Source organism: Paramisgurnus dabryanus, chromosome 8 (assembly GCF_030506205.2).
Source record: "Paramisgurnus dabryanus chromosome 8, PD_genome_1.1, whole genome shotgun sequence".
NCBI lineage: Eukaryota > Metazoa > Chordata > Actinopteri > Cypriniformes > Cobitidae > Paramisgurnus > Paramisgurnus dabryanus.
This window is the reverse complement of record NC_133344.1, coordinates 34909062-34926328: the sequence shown is the minus strand read 5'-3', so window position 1 is coordinate 34926328 and position 17267 is coordinate 34909062. Positions and strand designations below refer to the sequence as shown.

Genomic DNA, 17267 nt, shown 5'->3' with positions numbered 1-17267 from the left:
TTCAACTCCAACTGAGCAGATTTATACCAGATGCCAATAGCAACGACCCTTGTCCCGGCATAATAGGCATTTACACCGCTGCGCCTCTGGATTTGGCCTCGGTGATAATAGCTCTCTTCTCTGAGACAGAGAGATAACCATGAGGTGGGATGCAGTTGGGGAGGCTGGGGGTTCTTATAGAAGAACCATGATGCACTCAATCATCGTAGGCGACTGAAGCCTTAATAGGAAGTTTGGTGCTAAGGGACTGATAATAAGAAAAAGGACATTTGGGGCCTTAGAGCCCTCCATAATGCCTGGGGCTGGCCTCTCGGCCATTGTGAACACAGATCTCCAATCATTATGGGCTTTGCGATCCACTGAGCCATATTTCATTCATTTCCAGCCATTCAGTTTGCCCTATTGAGAGTGTTTGAGGAGGCCACAGCTTGGGTCAGTTTCTTTTGGGTTGGGGTGGGGGGTGAAAAATCACAACGGAAAATAGAGTTAATATTCATTCGGTATTAGCGTGCTGACGTAAACACTTCTGGCACACGCGTATCAATGTGTTTTAAATATGTTGATAGCGTTCGCTTGTCTGCATTATAGAGCCGAGCTTTGAGAATGAACAGCGGTTTGTACTTAGATATTTACTTGGTAACCAGGAGACATTCACAAGCCTTTCAGCAGGTCAGAAGACAAAAATCGCTGAAGTCGATCACAGAAGAGTTGAATTTATGTAGACCGGCACCCAGGCAAGGTCACCTTAAATTATCCCAACAGAGCGAAAAGGCACGGACCATGAAAGCCTGTAACAGTCACTGACCCTTTCTGGTACTCTCAAAGTTCTCCTTCATGATGTAGTCGACGTATATTCCTTTAAAAGATAGCTTGGAAGAGGAGTGAACAACAAAGAGTGTAAAACATGAATAATCACATACATTCCCAAGGCAAAGTTACTCTATAAATTGTATACAGCAGTCCTATTCATATTTCACTGTGACTGGCCTACATTAGAATTTACATAGATAAGATAAATGGAAGAGCAATGTTGAAGCAATGCTATGACCTTTCTCAGCTTTGAGATGTCGTGTCTAATGAGCGGGTAAGTCTTCAGCCACAAAGCCAAATGAAATGTCAAAGGCTTATGTGAAAGTCTGGCAGCTTATTACAGTACGTCGGCTTTGCCGTCTAGTCTGAGCTCCGCAAATGACTGTGTTTGGATTTAAGATTCCTGTCATTCTTAAGAGTTGAGAAAGTGTTTATATAATGAGCGCTGATGGACTCACAGAGAACTAAATATGCTCTGGCACGTGGGAAAGACATTCCCCCCTCTTGCTAAATTCTTGGGACACTTTGGCACACGTTAAGGTCTATTAAACACAGTGCATGCATAAGCTGTGCCAATATTAACAGGTTTGTGTGTAAGCAGTGATGTGCTGTGCACACAGATGCATAGATGCGAGTTCACAGCTGCTTCTGCTGTATGTAGCGCTTTAAAATCAGCAGGAAATTTTTAATGTGGATATTTGTAAAGTACACACAACATGTAATAAGTTTTGCAAGCAACAACAGTGGTCATAACTTATTTTTAAAGAGCACCTATTTCATTGATAAAAATGATGTTATTTTGTGTATTTGGTAAATACATCTAATCTGTACCTTGTGATTGGCCTACAACCCTTTGACGTCAGCCAGAAATGTGACGCTCTTTGCCATGTTTGAAAGATTCACCCACAATGCAATGCTAACAGGAGTTAACACTCTGGGATTGAACTCTTTATTTTTCAATCTCTCCGCAAAGAGACTTAGATTACTCTGCTGATTTTTGAACATACAGATATAATTTACAAATCATTTAAAACGTTAAAGTGTCTAGTTTTTTTGTATCCACTTTCAATAAAAACAAAATGTTGTGCTTTTCTCAAAATTATGAAATAAAACTGCATTATCTATAATGAGCCACGTCCGGATCCATTGAAGAGAAGAGCAGAGATCATCCATATTCATTCAACCCCACAGTCAAACGACTCCAAAAAACCAACGTTTAATGACAAAAAAGTGGGAACAGGCAACTTTTCATAGTACAACTATTATGAAATAAGATGCCAGAAATGACAAGGAGGCAGCCTCTCGCAATACAAAGTCAATGGAGACGATTGGATTGTTTTTCCCCACGGTGGGCGTGGTTTTCACATTTGCATAACTGTGCTCTGTCTCTATGGACACTCCATCTGATCTCTGCATTCAGTGCTGTGTTAATCCGAGTGTTGAAAACATCACATCTAAACCATTGTTTACTCGCTAAAACTTCTCTCCAGATGCAAATGTTTTCTTAAAACTCCTATCTGCGCTTCTGTCAGACAGTGTGGCGCGATCGACGGCCAAACGCACACACAAACACACGATGCCTCATATTTGACGCGTTTTGTGGTATTCTTATAAAAATGACTGCAAACATCTCATCTAAATACTTATTTACTTGCGCATGTAACTAAAAGTTATCTTCAGACGTGTTTGTGCTTTGTCAGACAGTGTGAAGCGATCGACGAACGATGCCTCATATTTGACGCGTTTTGTGGGATTCTTATAAAAGACGATTTCATACAGCGTATATTTCTGTACAGTAAGTTTATTTAATGCAGTATCATGCATGGGAAAGCATTTATTTAGTGTTGCTTTCACAAACAAACACGTGACGGAATAATGTCGTCTTCTTACAGTACATTCCTGCCTAAAGGCTCATTATGCAGCTCATTATGCAAGCCTTTTGTTTCCTAAGCTGTCAATCACAGATTATTCAAAAGCTTCCCACCCTCCTTGCATATTGCCTTCCTAACCAAAAAGTGACTTTGAAATTGTAAATCGATATATTGTTTTATGTGAATGCGTAGGCCAAATGGTTTTCGCATAATTTTAACGAAAAAACACTAGACTACAAGATCCTGTTTTGAAAATTCCTGCAAAACATGTTAAGAAAGAGTTTTGTGGACTTATATCAGTCATTTAAAAAAATAGTTTTTCAAAAACCACGCATAAACATTTTTCTCTCAAAAATACAAACATGTACATACATGTTGATCATATAATATTTTAGCCGTGTTTGTGCTGAACACAGTGGTATGAGACTTTTGCCATTATTATGTTTTTAAGCAACAGAAAAAAGCACAAATGTCAGTGCAGGTCAAAGTTTCTCCAGGGCCCTAAAACCCCTAAAATTACAGGCTGTGAGTCCGAAGCTGGAGGAATTATGATAATGTCGGTCTTGTCTACATCACCAATCCCAGGAAGTAAACTGTTGCCTACAATCCGTGTGTTTGTTGTAGTCCAAGAAAAGAGAGTTACGTTGGAGACGATAACTCACGTCATCGTTTACTTTGGGGTTTGTACCTTTTGCGTATCATTAACATGTACTTATACACACTTACATACCAAAGGAAAATAAAAACCGTGAATCGGACAATAGGTGCTCTTTAATGAAATACACTCAATATGCTTTTTTATTGAAATTTTGCATATGCAACACAACTCTTCAACAATTTGTCAGCTTAATTTTATTGCACACAAACTAACATTTTCGGTAAGGATGATGAAATTATTTCTAGTGTTCAAAATCTGGATTTCTGAATATTTAGATCCAGACAAACACAGACATCTTGGAACTTGGAAGTGACATTGGAAATCTTTGTTTCTTGTTGCCAAATAAAAGTTAATAATAGAAAAAGTATATTTATTTGAAATCAAGTGTGTAATAATTCTCTGTCTATCACTTCCAAAGAACAAATTTTAAGGAAATACTCAATTTTTGAGGAAATACTGTGGTAAGTGAACACAGACATCATGTATTTTACTGTATGGAGCCATACGTTTCAGTTACACAGCATAAGAGGCTGCTGTTGTGGTGTTTGCTGGTGTAATGGCATATATACACCTACACTTATAGGCTTTAATAGTCCATGACTTTGTTCAGACATTCTAGACTTGTTGTTAATAGTCATAAAAGCCAATATAAAAGAATAATCAAGAAGAGGAAGGAGAAGTGATGAAGGCATTGCGCTCTCACACGGTTTGTAAGGTAATATCCTCTCTTTCCACATCCTTGATGCACTTATATGATGCACTCAAGAGGAAATTGAGCAGATGTCTTTGTGAAGTCTTTACTTTAGACCTGCTTTCTCTGTTCCAAGAGATAAAGACATGCGTTTAGAGTCGGTCCGTGATGGATGGACTGCTTTCACCCAGTCAATAAATGTAAGAGGAAACCTAAAGTCTTATGATGAGCAAACCAGATGCATTATGGGTGGATACAGTGTGGGAATAGTTTTCCATCCGATTATTCCAGCTATGTGAGCTATGACCTGAAGCAGTGAAATAAAAATGTAACCTTATTTTAGGGTGAAATTGGAAAGTTATTTGTAGGTTTGTGGAGTCTGGTTTGGGTTTGTCAGGACTTTCACATTGGGCAGAACAAATGGTTGAGACGTATATTGGGTTATTTTCTGTTTGTTGGCTTTTTTGTGGACACATCACACTATAAAGTTTCGGCATAACAGTAGTAAATAGTCTACAACTAAATGGCTAATAGTGATTTAGGTTGTCAGTCATCGACATTTTAAGTAACATATTTTTGCAAACATTGAAAAAGTTTGGAATGATGCCACTGTATTTAACCATTTTCGTGAATAATCGCCTCAGAGCGTGCAGCCAGAGACGAAACGATATAGGTTACACCTGTTTTCGGATGTGGATTCCTGCGGTTTGAGTTGACAGTCCAGAAAGAATGAAATTTTAAAATTACAGAACCATTGAGATAAAAGTCTTAACCTGTTCATTTCAGAACTCCAAAATTGCAGTTTAGATGCTGTGCAATGACTTCTGTAATATGGTTTGTCCACTAATGCCGTTCAGTGTGCAAAGTCACATGACTTGTTTCCAGGGCTCCAGACTAACTTTTTTCACTAGGAGCACAGTGGCCCCCAACTGAAAATTTTAGGGGCGCAACCAGAAAATTTAGGGGCACACACCGTAAATCAACATGCTAACCAAATATTCACATTTCTACTAATTTCCACTGTATTACTAATAAATACTTTAATGATAGATGCAGAAAGTACAATGTGCTGTTTCAAATTCAGTGTCACATTTTATTGTGCACTTTTGGAAAAAAAGGTCAAATTTACTGGTTGCACATGTGCGACTGGATGTAAAATTCAGTGGCACACTCTCAAATTTTAGGGGCAAAATGCCACCATTTGGGGGCAGTCTGGAGCCCTGGTTTCAGTTAGAGTGTTTCTATCGTAGGTCATGTTTTCTTATCGGATAAGAAATTTATCCGACTCAATCGGGCATACACTTAAAAAAAATGCAGTTAAAGTGCAAACAACTTGGTTTTGCTAGTCAATCTACTATTTTAAGTTTTGGCTTAAAAAATTTGACATCATTTATAAATTCAAGTTTTAACTTAATAAAATTGTTGATTTGCCAAAAATCCTGCAATTTTTTACAGTGTAATGCTTTTATGCGCATTTTCATCATTTATGTGCATTTTGGCGTTTCCATCCTGCATATTTTTTTATGCACATCTCTAAAATGCACATAAAAATAAGTGGATGGAAACGTAGCTACAAGTACGTTGTCTATTGAGTATTAGCTAAAAGAGTAAATTTCATTCGAAGTGAGCGAGGTGAAAAGAAACCCTTTGACACAGAGATCAGAGACCTGAGGCTTTATAAGTGTTATCAAAGCTTAAATCTAAATCCCTGCGGAGGTCAACTCTATAGTTTCCCTTACAGATCACTGTGTTTCCCAGAATTCCCAGAGGTTTAAGACAATACTGATCTGTAAAAAAGAGCTACCTCTCTTTTTTTCTCTCCTGTCCATTAGTAGATTCAGGGATATCTTGTGTTTGTCACCGGTGAGATGTCTCTGGTGGTCCCTGAACAGTTACTGATATACAGAACCTGGTGGTGATGCACTTAACGCTCTGTTCAAAGAAACATTTAGGCTACATCCACATGGAGCCATTGCTTCCCCTTTCCAATTTTTTTTATGGGAAAAAGTTGTCCCAAGAGATGTGTAAGGTGTGAACAAATGGCAGAAACAATGCCTTAAGGGGCATGTTGTAGTTAGGGTGCGTGTGTCATCGCAACAAGTTACCTTACAGCTCTTTGACACAGGGGTTTTAAATACAGATCAAAGTTCATGACAAGAAATGCGTGCAAACTGTAAAAATGCAGACATCAGGGAGCTCCTCACAATTCATGCAATCACTTCATAGAACCGTGCATATGATATAATGCGCAAGTTCATGATTAGATCAGAAAATAAATGCACGCGTATGGTTTCTCCAGAGAGAAATAGCGGAAGATAAGCAAACATTTTTCCATGTATTTTCCATAATCTGGGTTAGAAAAGGGCTAAAGTATACTTTTTGGTTGTACACAGAAAGATGCAATGGTGTCAGTTTCAAATTTATTTATTCTGGGACCCGGTTTAAAAAAAAATAGCTGATTCAGGCTCCCAAAAAAATGCTGGATTAATTTGGCCGAAACACCAATTTGATTAAAAGTTTTTACATATACAGCTACACGCCTTTCTGTGTGTACAGGCTCTTAGTTTTACTGACATTCTGCTTATGAAGCAACTTAGCATCTTCAAAGCTTTGCATATTTAAGGCAGTCCTTAGAATTTTTTTTTTTTTTGCGTTTCTATGTGGCACGTTTGGTTAAGCTTAGAACCCTCTTTATGTCAAGAGCCATTTTTGACTGTTTAGATTTAAGTTGGTTGTATTTTTCTTCAAAGATTAAAATGGTTCTTGATGTTACATGGTGCATTGATCCAAAACTTTTATGTGAGACACCTTATGTACAAGGCCGCATTAATGCACAGGCTTACCTCGGCTTAAGGGCCTGGGATGGGAGGGCCCCAGTGATGCCGGAAAAATAACAACCGCATTTTATAAGAAGTTGATAATCCCTTTAAAATTACACTTTATTCCTTTGTTTTTTAATGTCCGTGCATGAATGCAGTTCCTGCACAAGAAACTTTCTCACTCACTGAAACCTGCAATCATTAATGAGCTTTATTTAAATTCCTGTCTGAAATCCAATAAAAATATACATTATTGTTTAAAGCAACACTATGTAGTTTCCATGTAAAAATGACTTACAGCTCCCCCATGTGGTTGAAAAGCGCAACAGTGCCGGGTATCAGACACTCTTCTGCAGGCAGGGGGAGGGGCGGGGCTGTGTTTCCTACCCTCCACTGCCACTTTCAGAGTGTGCTTGTAGCAGCTAGGAGGCTGCTCAGGTTGCAGCAACAGTACAATTTGTCCAGTTAAAAGTTGTTCTATCACTGAAATAATTTTAGAGACATTATTTAAAGGTAAAAAAAACTACATAGTGTTGCTTTAAAATATCTGAAGGCAGCACACAGAAACAACTTTCTGATAAAGTGACCACAAGTGCCTTTTAAGTGATGAATGAAGACAAAACTGATAATGCATTTTTTAGTTAAAATGTGTATAAACATTCGTTAAATGATTCCTTGTAACATTTTAAAGCCACGATGTATAGAACATCACACAGAGATATAACAAAAACATTTTTGATAACTAAACCTAATAAATAACAAATGTGATCCTACCTGGGAAGCCTAGGCTAAAGTTCAGCAATCTTATTTAATTTTGAGATTTAGCACGTCAAAGTAGTCATGACGACAAAAAAAAAACGACATTGCCATATAATTTGAAGAACTCAATGACATTAGGGCTATTGACCGAAAGTCACTGTAGTTGAATGTCAACATGTCCAAATCACCAGAATCTTGAATACTTGATTACAGTGGAGCATGTTTCTCAGCCGGGTGTAACCAGCAGTTCCATGCAGGCAAGCATCCCTCCAAGGGATGTCAACACTGATCCAGACTTAATCCACCAACCTGGTGTTCGGATCTCATGGGTAACCGAGAAACCCCAGACTGAACCTTATTACCACATATGTCCGCTGGAGAAACAAGCCAGAGAGCAGGCTGTTTACCAGACGGGTGATGAGGTTGGCCATGCGTGAAGCTGCGTAAGCATACTAAATGTGAATCGTCAGCAACATTTTAACAGCTCTTCAAGTAAATACACTGTAAAAAATGATGTGTTAATTTTTTACACATTGTGTGTTTCATGCCATTTAAGGCGTTATTTCATGTTAAAATAAATGAAAGGGACAACACAAGTTGTGTTAAAAACAGTGATGGGATTAACGTGTTACAAAGTAATTCTGTTACTGTATTTCCACTACTTTTAGCGGTAATAAGCATGTAACAAAGTAATTTTTTTAAATCAGGTAACGCAGTTACAATTACTGAAATTTAAATGATTTGTTACTGGTGTTACTCTATTTTGAGATAAATGAACACTTGCAGAAAAACATTTCTGATCTAATGTCGCAGGACCGTGGTGGGCGGCACAATGAATAATAACACAGAATGTGTGTTAGTATAGGGACAACACATTAAATTACGTGAAATAGTCACGAAATGTTTTGCTAATTTTTCTGTGTCATTGTCACGTATTGGTTACTAAACTGTTTTTCCTATTTTTAAACCATTGTCATTTCGGTTTGGGGTTAGATTTGCTGTTTGCGCTAGGATGTCACTTTAAGTATTGGTTAATACTATTTTTTCGTATATGCTTTTTTAACTATTGCCGGTAACTTACCGTAGATTTAAATGTATGTTATTTACTGGCAAGAGTTTGTTTAAAGTTAAATAAATTTTAAATATTAACAAGTTTATCTTTATAGAATAAAACTATACAATAACAGCCTCATGCAAAGCATTCTGGGAACCAGAAATTATCATCAACCTTTCTCTGCTTTTTGCTTCAGATTTTGTTTCCCAGAATGCTTTGCTTGATGCTGTTTTTTTAGTTTTACTCTGTAAAGACAAAGACTTGTTAATGTTTAATGTTCATTTAACTTTGAACAAAATGTTGCCAGTAAATCACATACATTTAAATCTACGGTAAATTACCGGCAACCAGCTGCAAGTAACACTGTAATTTCTACAGAATTTTTTTGTCGTTCTAACCCCAAACCAAAGCGATAATGGAAAGAAAATAGGAAAAATCGCTGAGTAACCAAAACATGAAACTGACACAAAATGAAAGTTGTGACACGGACACGTAAAATGGAGGAAATACGTGACAATGACTAAACATTTTGTGACTATTTCACGTAGTTCACGTAGTGAAATCAGGTTGATTAACCCTATATATACTTTGTGATTGGTTGACTTCGAGAGTTGAAAGGAAACGTTATATGTTTTAACATCTAATATGTTTCCTAATATACCCCATTTTCTCATAATAATTCTTATAACATTTCCTGGATCATGTACTTAACCACATATTGAGTTACCAGATATTTCTAATTTTCTGAAACTTGACTCTAAACTCTCAACACAGGCTATGTGGGTTTGTGTGTGTGTGTGTGTGTGTGTGTGTGTGTGTATACCGCTGACCTTATCAGTCTCTGAGACTTATTGTTGCAGTGATTAACATGAGTGTTTTCTGCTTTTTCAAGTCTCTATCTTTACATAAATTGAGCTCTGGCCAATCATTAATGAGCACAAAGAAATCGGATGGCTTGTTCTTTTGAAATAGATTGCAGTAAATTTATGAAACATTAAAACAAGGATCATCTTTTTCATTTTATATTTATTTATTGGCTGTGAAATGTTTGTGAGCTTCTGTATACATATTGTTTATATTCTACATAAGATTCCTAAAAGGTTTTTTGTCAGGCAGTATGGTTGTATAAAAAACCTTTAACGTCCCCAGAGCCTTTCTGTTGCACAAAAGCTTTGTAGTGGAAGAGAGTTCAGCAGACTATAAAAAGCTAAGATAAATGGGTTCTTTGAAAACCTTTGACTAAAAGGTAACTTTATTTTCAGTGTATGATATTTTATCATTTTGAGAGGCCTGAGTTTGGGGATTTGCAAGGCAGGCATTCCAGTCACAAATCAATAATATGACTGACTTGTAGCTTCAGATAGAGGATGTATAGTAGTTCATGATGTGTTTCAGATTTATGTGAACTGTGGGTGCAGAAGATACAATGTCAGATTGACATGAGAGCAACAGAAAGAAATGAAAACTCTAATTTTCTGTCATTGCTAAAAAACAACTTGGGTATAATTTGTCAATAAGAGTAGGTGTGACCAAAAATGTGCTGTTTTTGGGTGTGTCCTTTAAAGCAACACTATGTAGTTTTTTTACCTTTAAATTATGTCTCTAAAATTATTTCAGTGATAGAACAACTTTTAACTGGACAAATTGTACTGTTGCTGCAGCCTGAGCAGCCTCCTAGCTGCTACAAGCACACTCTGAAAGTGGAGGTGGAGGGTAGGAAACACAGCCCCGCCCCTCCCCCTGCCTGCAGAAGAGTGTCTGATACCAGGCACTGTTGCGCTTTTCAACCACATGGGGGAGCTGTAAGTCATTTTTACATGGAAACTACATAGTGTTGCTTTAATATGCAAATGAGCTGATCTCTGCACTAAATGGCAGTGCCGTGGTTGGATAGTGCAGATTAAGGGGCAGTACTATTATCCCCTTCTGACATCACAAGGGGAGCCAGATTTTAATTATTTATTTTTTTCAAATACTTGCAGAGAATGGTTTACCAAAACTAAGTTACTGGGTTGATCTTTTTCACATTTTTTAGGTTGATAGAAGCACTGGGAACTACGGTGGCCCTGAAGTGCAAACCACAACAACAAATTACTAAACAACAACAACAAATTAAAAAACACCACAACAAATTAAAAAACACTGCAACAAAATAAAAAACAGATACAAAATAAAAAACACAACAGCAAGTTAAAAAAACACTACGGCAAATTAAAAAACACAACTACAAATTTAAAAACACTACAACAATTTAAAAACACAACTACAAGTTAAAAAACACTACAACAAAATAAAAAACCAAAACAAAATAAAAAACACAACAGCAAGTTAAAAAAACACTACAACAAATTAAAAAACACTACAACAAAATAAAAACCATAACAAAATAAAAAACACAACAGCAAGTTAAAAAAACACTACAGGGAGCTACACTGCGACCAAAATGGTCGCATATGCGACCTTTTGAACTGCCGTTGCGACCCTAATTTTTAATGGGTCGCAAATGTGCTACCTAATGTTTTATACAAAATGCTATGATTTACTATGAGCATTTATTAAAACAGAAATGTGGATCTTAAGAATACGTTTTATAACGTGCTCTGAGCCATCAACACGTTGGCTTCATTTTGCGTGAAAGCACGTCGTGTCTCTCCCTATCAGTGTGCGTTTGCGTGCTCAGCTGTTTCTCAATGAATTGGGTGGGACGCGACGCAAGTGCAGTGTCTTCCTTGTTTCTGAACTTGAGCAGAGGTCTTTCTTCACTGAGGACGCGGGACTCGTATGGTTCCGGGTTTATATTTTAAATGGTCTGTCGGGTCCGGTTAGGTCCTAGTTTAATTACTTTGGGTCCCAAGTCTGATTAATGTTGTGTTTATAACCCGAGTCGATCGGAAAACGTCCATGAGCGCTACCGCGCTAAAGCTCGAGTGCAGTTTCAGCGTGCCTCCGGTTTCTATGGCGATTGTTCTTGTTACGACCACGCGCTGCTTTTTCTTTCTCACATTTTTTTAATAATCTTATTATTAATTAACCATATATTTTCTAAAACCATATCCATATTAAGTTTGGACAGAGATTGTAGCAAAAAGCAATGCTAATGTCAAGCCAATTGCACTGAACGAGCAAAGCAATGTAAAGTCTGTCAACGGGACAGCAAGTAGACTTTTAAATCTGAAATAATGAGTGGATTAAGCTTTTTAAATCGGCAAAGATAGAGCAGAAGCAGCAAAAGTGCCTTTCTAATAGAAATTATAACCATTATAACATCAGTCACATTTATAATCTATAGACCTGCACTGTCTATTAATATACTATACATAGTATTGTATTATATTGAGTTTGATAAAAGGGCTCTAATTGCTTCATATATCAGTGCAAAAACAGTAAGTGTTTTCTTGGTGCTTTGACAAACAGTGTCAGCTTTGTTAATGGCAAAGAAAGTTTGGGGTGGTTAGATTGATGAAATATAATGTGAAATTAATATTAATTTTCAATGAATCAAAGTATTGTGTTGTGTCACACATTATTAGTTCTACATCACATGTTTAGTAGACCATTATTTGTCAGTGGGTAATAATTGCCCTTTTCACCGGCTATCACCACCAAGTACATTTCAGATCTGTGGGAAACACTGCAACGTTTAAGAAAACAAGGCGGCATGTGGTTTAAAAGATGGCAAGTAAAATAAAAAGCATATCTGTATGCAATACAGTTTTATTATTGTTCATTATTATCCAGAGCGCCTTACTATAACTTGAAAAAAATATGTGCGACCAAATCATATTTTGCGCCAGTAACTGAAAAAGTTGGTAGCGCAAGTGCCACCAGTGGAAAAGGTTAGTGTAGTTCCCTGCACTACAAACAAATTAAAAAACACTACAACAAAATAAAAAACAACTACAAAATAAAAAACACTACAACAAATTAAAAAACACAACTACAAATTAAAAACACAACAACAAATAAAAACACAATTACATTAACCTACCGGAAGAGGTAGGTACCAGTGGGCATTAATTTGTTGTTGTGTTTTTGTTTGTTGTTGTTAATTTGTTGTTGTGTTTTTTTAATTTGTAGTTGTGTTTTTTAATTTGTTGTAGTGTTTTTTATTTTGTAGTTGTTTTTTATTTTGTTGTAATGTTTTTTAATTTGCTGTAGTGGTATTTAATTGGCTGTAGTGTTTTTTTATTTGTTGTAGTTTTTTTAATTTGTTGCAGTGTTTTTTCATTTGTTGTAGTGTTTTTTTAATTTGTTGTAGTGTTTTTTAATTTGCTGTAGTGTTTTTTTAATTTGCTGTAGTGTTTTTTAATTTGTTGTGGTGTTTTTTTAATTTGTTGTAGATTTTTTTAATTTGTTGTTTTTTAATTTGTTGTTGTTGTTTAGTAATTTGTTGTTGTGGTTTGCACTTCAGGGCCACCGTAGGGAACCCAATCGTAGCACTTGAACATAAAAAATTCAGATTTTCATGACATCACCTGCGGATAAACAATGGGTAAAGAGCTGAAGTGGCTGGTTTTTGAAACCATGCCTGCCTAGCTTGATGGTAGTGACAGCAGTGGCAGTTCACCCGTCACTCTAGCGGCCACACCCTTAAAAGCAGAGCTTTAAAGCAAAAAAAATTTTCCATCTTATAAACACCTTAGTGACGTACGTATAAGTATCTTATTATGTTTGGGTTTTTGTTTATGTAATTGTATAGATTAGCAAAGGTTTGAGCACAACTGAAAGTGTGTGTGCTCTACCACAGCCTATAGCCTTTGTGCAGCAAGGTAGCATAGCCTCTCTTTAATGTAGCGTGATGAATGTTAGCACGTTAGCAGGGTGGTTAATACATCACATTTCCCCTTGAGATCTAAACCCTCCCTTTTATTACCACTTGCCCTTTCAAATCTTAATTGATCCTCGAGTTCTCCTGTTTGCATCATTGCGACCAAGACCCATGGGGTGGCACCATAATCTTTACATGAAAAACTAGCCTTTCTCTGAAAGACCGTGGCATCTGATAAGGGATGATAAGCGAGCATCCGGACCACCCCGATTCTACGTTCAATCCCCCATCTGTCAGACGAACATAAATCTACCAAAGGGAAGGGGAATAAATCAGTTGCTGCTTGCTTTCTACATTATTATTGGAGAGTGGGGACAATGTATAACAATGAATTTGCATTTATAGAACATGAAATTTAATCATAGTTTGCTAAGCAAGACTGTAAATAATGTACAAGCTAAACTCCAGGCTGTTTTACTGCGGTAAAAGCAAAAATAAGAGGCGAGGGGGCGGCAGCATGCTTTCGTTCACTTTTTTCCAGCATATTTATAACCTTGTCGTCTGATTTAGATTCTCCATCTGGTCTGTCGCTGTGGGGATGTTTGTTGTCTGTCTTTCTTTATGGGAGCAGGCCAATTCTGCTCTTTACCCTTTTTATTTAAAGGGTAGAGGGTGATGGGGCAGTTTATTGTCCCTTTACGACACACAGGAGAAAACAAGCCGATTCTCGGGTTTGTTTATGTCTGCTGTGGTTGAGGTTTAACTTAAACTAAAGATGCAAACCAGTCAGACAGAGTTACGGCATGCGCAGGGATGAAAAAGGTATGTATGGACTAATCTAACTCTGGGGGATACGGCGAAATAAGCTAAATTCCCAAGATGTGGGCGTGTTCCTTTAAGCAGAACTCAGTGTCACAGCGGAGCATCGCAGACACACACCGAATGATGCTGCATGTGTATAGTACACTGGGTGTTTCTCAATGTCAAGGATACTTCCTTGTCAGGAATGGTCCTTTCAAGTCACTTCCTTCAGAGACTAGGCGAGGCTCCTCTTTAGCATTTGGAGAACACGTAAATGGAACAGGCTAGCAAGTGCACATCATTGTGTCATTACATCAGTGAAAAGGTGGGCTTTCAGTGCTGCGCGCATAGGATTGTGGGTGATTTAAGAGCGCAAAGGCTACACATATGCATCCTTTCCTTTATATGGGATATTTTTTAAACAAAGGACTCGGCATTGGAACAGTCCTCGACATTGGAACAGTCCTTCGATGGATGTTGATGATGTAGCATCCTCGAAATTCTGGCTTCCAAGGATCATTCCTTGACATTGAGAAACACCTACTGTCTATTTGTGCCGGTCAATGTTAATATTGTGGCGGGCCGCCACAAATAAATCAGTGTATGATTAAATCGGTTATTATAGTTTATAAAGCCCATTAAATGGGTTCTTTTTTTATGTGTTAAGCCACTTTTGTTCAAACAGGAATTGGGTGGCGGGACATATAGAAGGACTCATCCAAAGGCCAATGACATTTCGAGTCAGTGACATTTTAGATACAGTGTAAAAAAATGTTTTGTTGGTTCAACTTAAAGTTATTTTAAGTATTTTGAGGTAATTCAACTTAAAAATATTAATTAGCTCAAAAAAAGTTGTGTAAAAATGTTGTGTAAACTAATATTTTTAAGTTGAATTAACTAAGGCAACCAGGTAACTTCATTCTTTAAAGTTAAACTAACTTAGTTTTTTTACAGTGAATTTAACAGGCCCCTGTAAATCATCAACACTTTCCTGAAATAAATATGCTTGAATACCAAAAGTTGTTGTCAACTTTCTTAGAAGTACACAAGCTTATAAAAGCCTCAGAGACATCAAAATGCATGGACAAAACCTTTCAGTTTAAATAAAATTTTAAAGAGGTCTTCTAAATAAACACAGTATAACAGTTCAAATAAAGCTTAAAAGGATATCAAAAATTTTAATAATTGTCAAATACTTTAACACCTTATTTTTTCTTTATTCAGCACTCACCTGTGCAGAAGAAAATTTAACTCTACCAATATGTTATTTTAAAACCCATGGGGTAAATATTTACATTTTCTTTTTTAAATATTTTTTGGAGGGTTTCGTGATATTATTTATGTAGTCTTTACCATAAGGAGTTTTATCTTTTTGCTGTACATTGATATAAGGTTATTTCAGGTTGTTGTAAATGCATTACAATTCATGCAATCCATTTAAAAGAGAAAATTATGAATTAGTTTGATCCATCTGCGGGACTACATGAATAATTTTCACTGGCATCAACTAGCATATCTGAGCACGGCAGAGGATTTACAGTTCCCAGCATGCTTTGCATAGTACTGGATTGTGGCAGTAAATTAAAATGTTATTTTGCATTTTTGAACAGGATGAGTGCACAATTTTCTGTTATATTGGGATTTAAAAGAGTTTCTGTCATGATCATATTTCATCTGAGCATGAAAAAAATAATTAATTAGATTTAACAGAACAAAAGAAGCCCATCTGTAGGATCAGTAAAAAATGGTAACATAAATTAAATGAACATTTGGTTAATTGTTTATGTAATTATGCGATTTATGTAACCGTTAAAATAAAATATTAATATTTTGGGCATTATGATAATTTGTAGCAGGCATGGTAAAAATGGAACTGTAGCATTTATGATTAAATAAATGAAACCGATTAATATGTAAATTGTCTGGTAAGTATTTTTAAAGGGACTTTTGTGGAGAATATTATCCTAATTGTCATCAAGTTTTAAAGTTCCTTTTTTTTCTTTGGTTTTAGAGGTAATTAACATCCTATAATAAATTATCTAGATGGTATTTTGAACTAAAACTTCACATATGGGTGATTCTCACGAAATAGATTTAGAAGGTGTCCAACATCAGAATTTTTAAAAAGCCCTTGAAGCCAATTTTTTTTTTTGCACATATAAGATTAAGGTCTGAACTTACTATAACCATTATTTTTAGAGGATTTAAAACATATTTCCTATAGAATTATTTAGATTTTTTTAGATTATCATTATCAAAAATTATCATTACCGCAACATGATATTAGATTAAATATATGCATTTACAAACTCATGTTTCGGTAATGAGAACTAAAAAGTTGTCTAGGTACTATGACAAACAAAATGTTAACTTTTATCTGGAGAGAAAAAATAAGAACTGTTTACCTGGTAGCCATCTTGAGTGTCACAGTCAATTATGTCCCTTACAACAAACATTTCTTAAAATGTTAGTTCCTTGATGGCTTAAACAATGATTGAAAATTGAAAGTTGTCTTGGACACATTTATATTTCTTATTATTGTCTCTAAATTTACCAATGATCACCAAATACCACATGTTTCTTTACTGTAAATGATCATAGTATAACATGCACTGAAGCTTTTTATTTTTTAGATTTTTTAATTATAAATATTTCCATGTCAAAGAACCCAAATCCAGTAATGGACATGTTGCGGTAATGAAAATTTTCCCCTTAAATGTGGAAAAAAACCACAAAATTGGTTTGTATGATGTCATTCGAAATCATGTGCCAAATAGTACATGAAGAGATGTTTGTAACTGCATGCTTCTTATTTTGATAGCATTTACTTTTTTTATCAAAATGTTTCATGACACCTCATATAAGTCTTATTTCATGAGAATCACCCATATGTACCCTGGGGACACTAAAGACATTTATTTGTGAAATGTCCCTTTTTAGATCAACCAGCACAATCTCAAACCAGCTGTACCCATGTTATGAGGTCGTAAAATTATTCGTTTAATCTCAGTATGATCTACTTTCTCCCCTGTGACA

General features: G+C 36.2%; 1 protein-coding gene across 1 annotated transcript in view; it reads left to right on the top strand.

The window, feature by feature from the left end:
* LOC135771415 (LHFPL tetraspan subfamily member 6 protein) overlaps nt 1–17267 on the top strand; it is a 96977-nt gene that overhangs the window by 33513 nt on the left and 46197 nt on the right. The window lies entirely within an intron of this gene.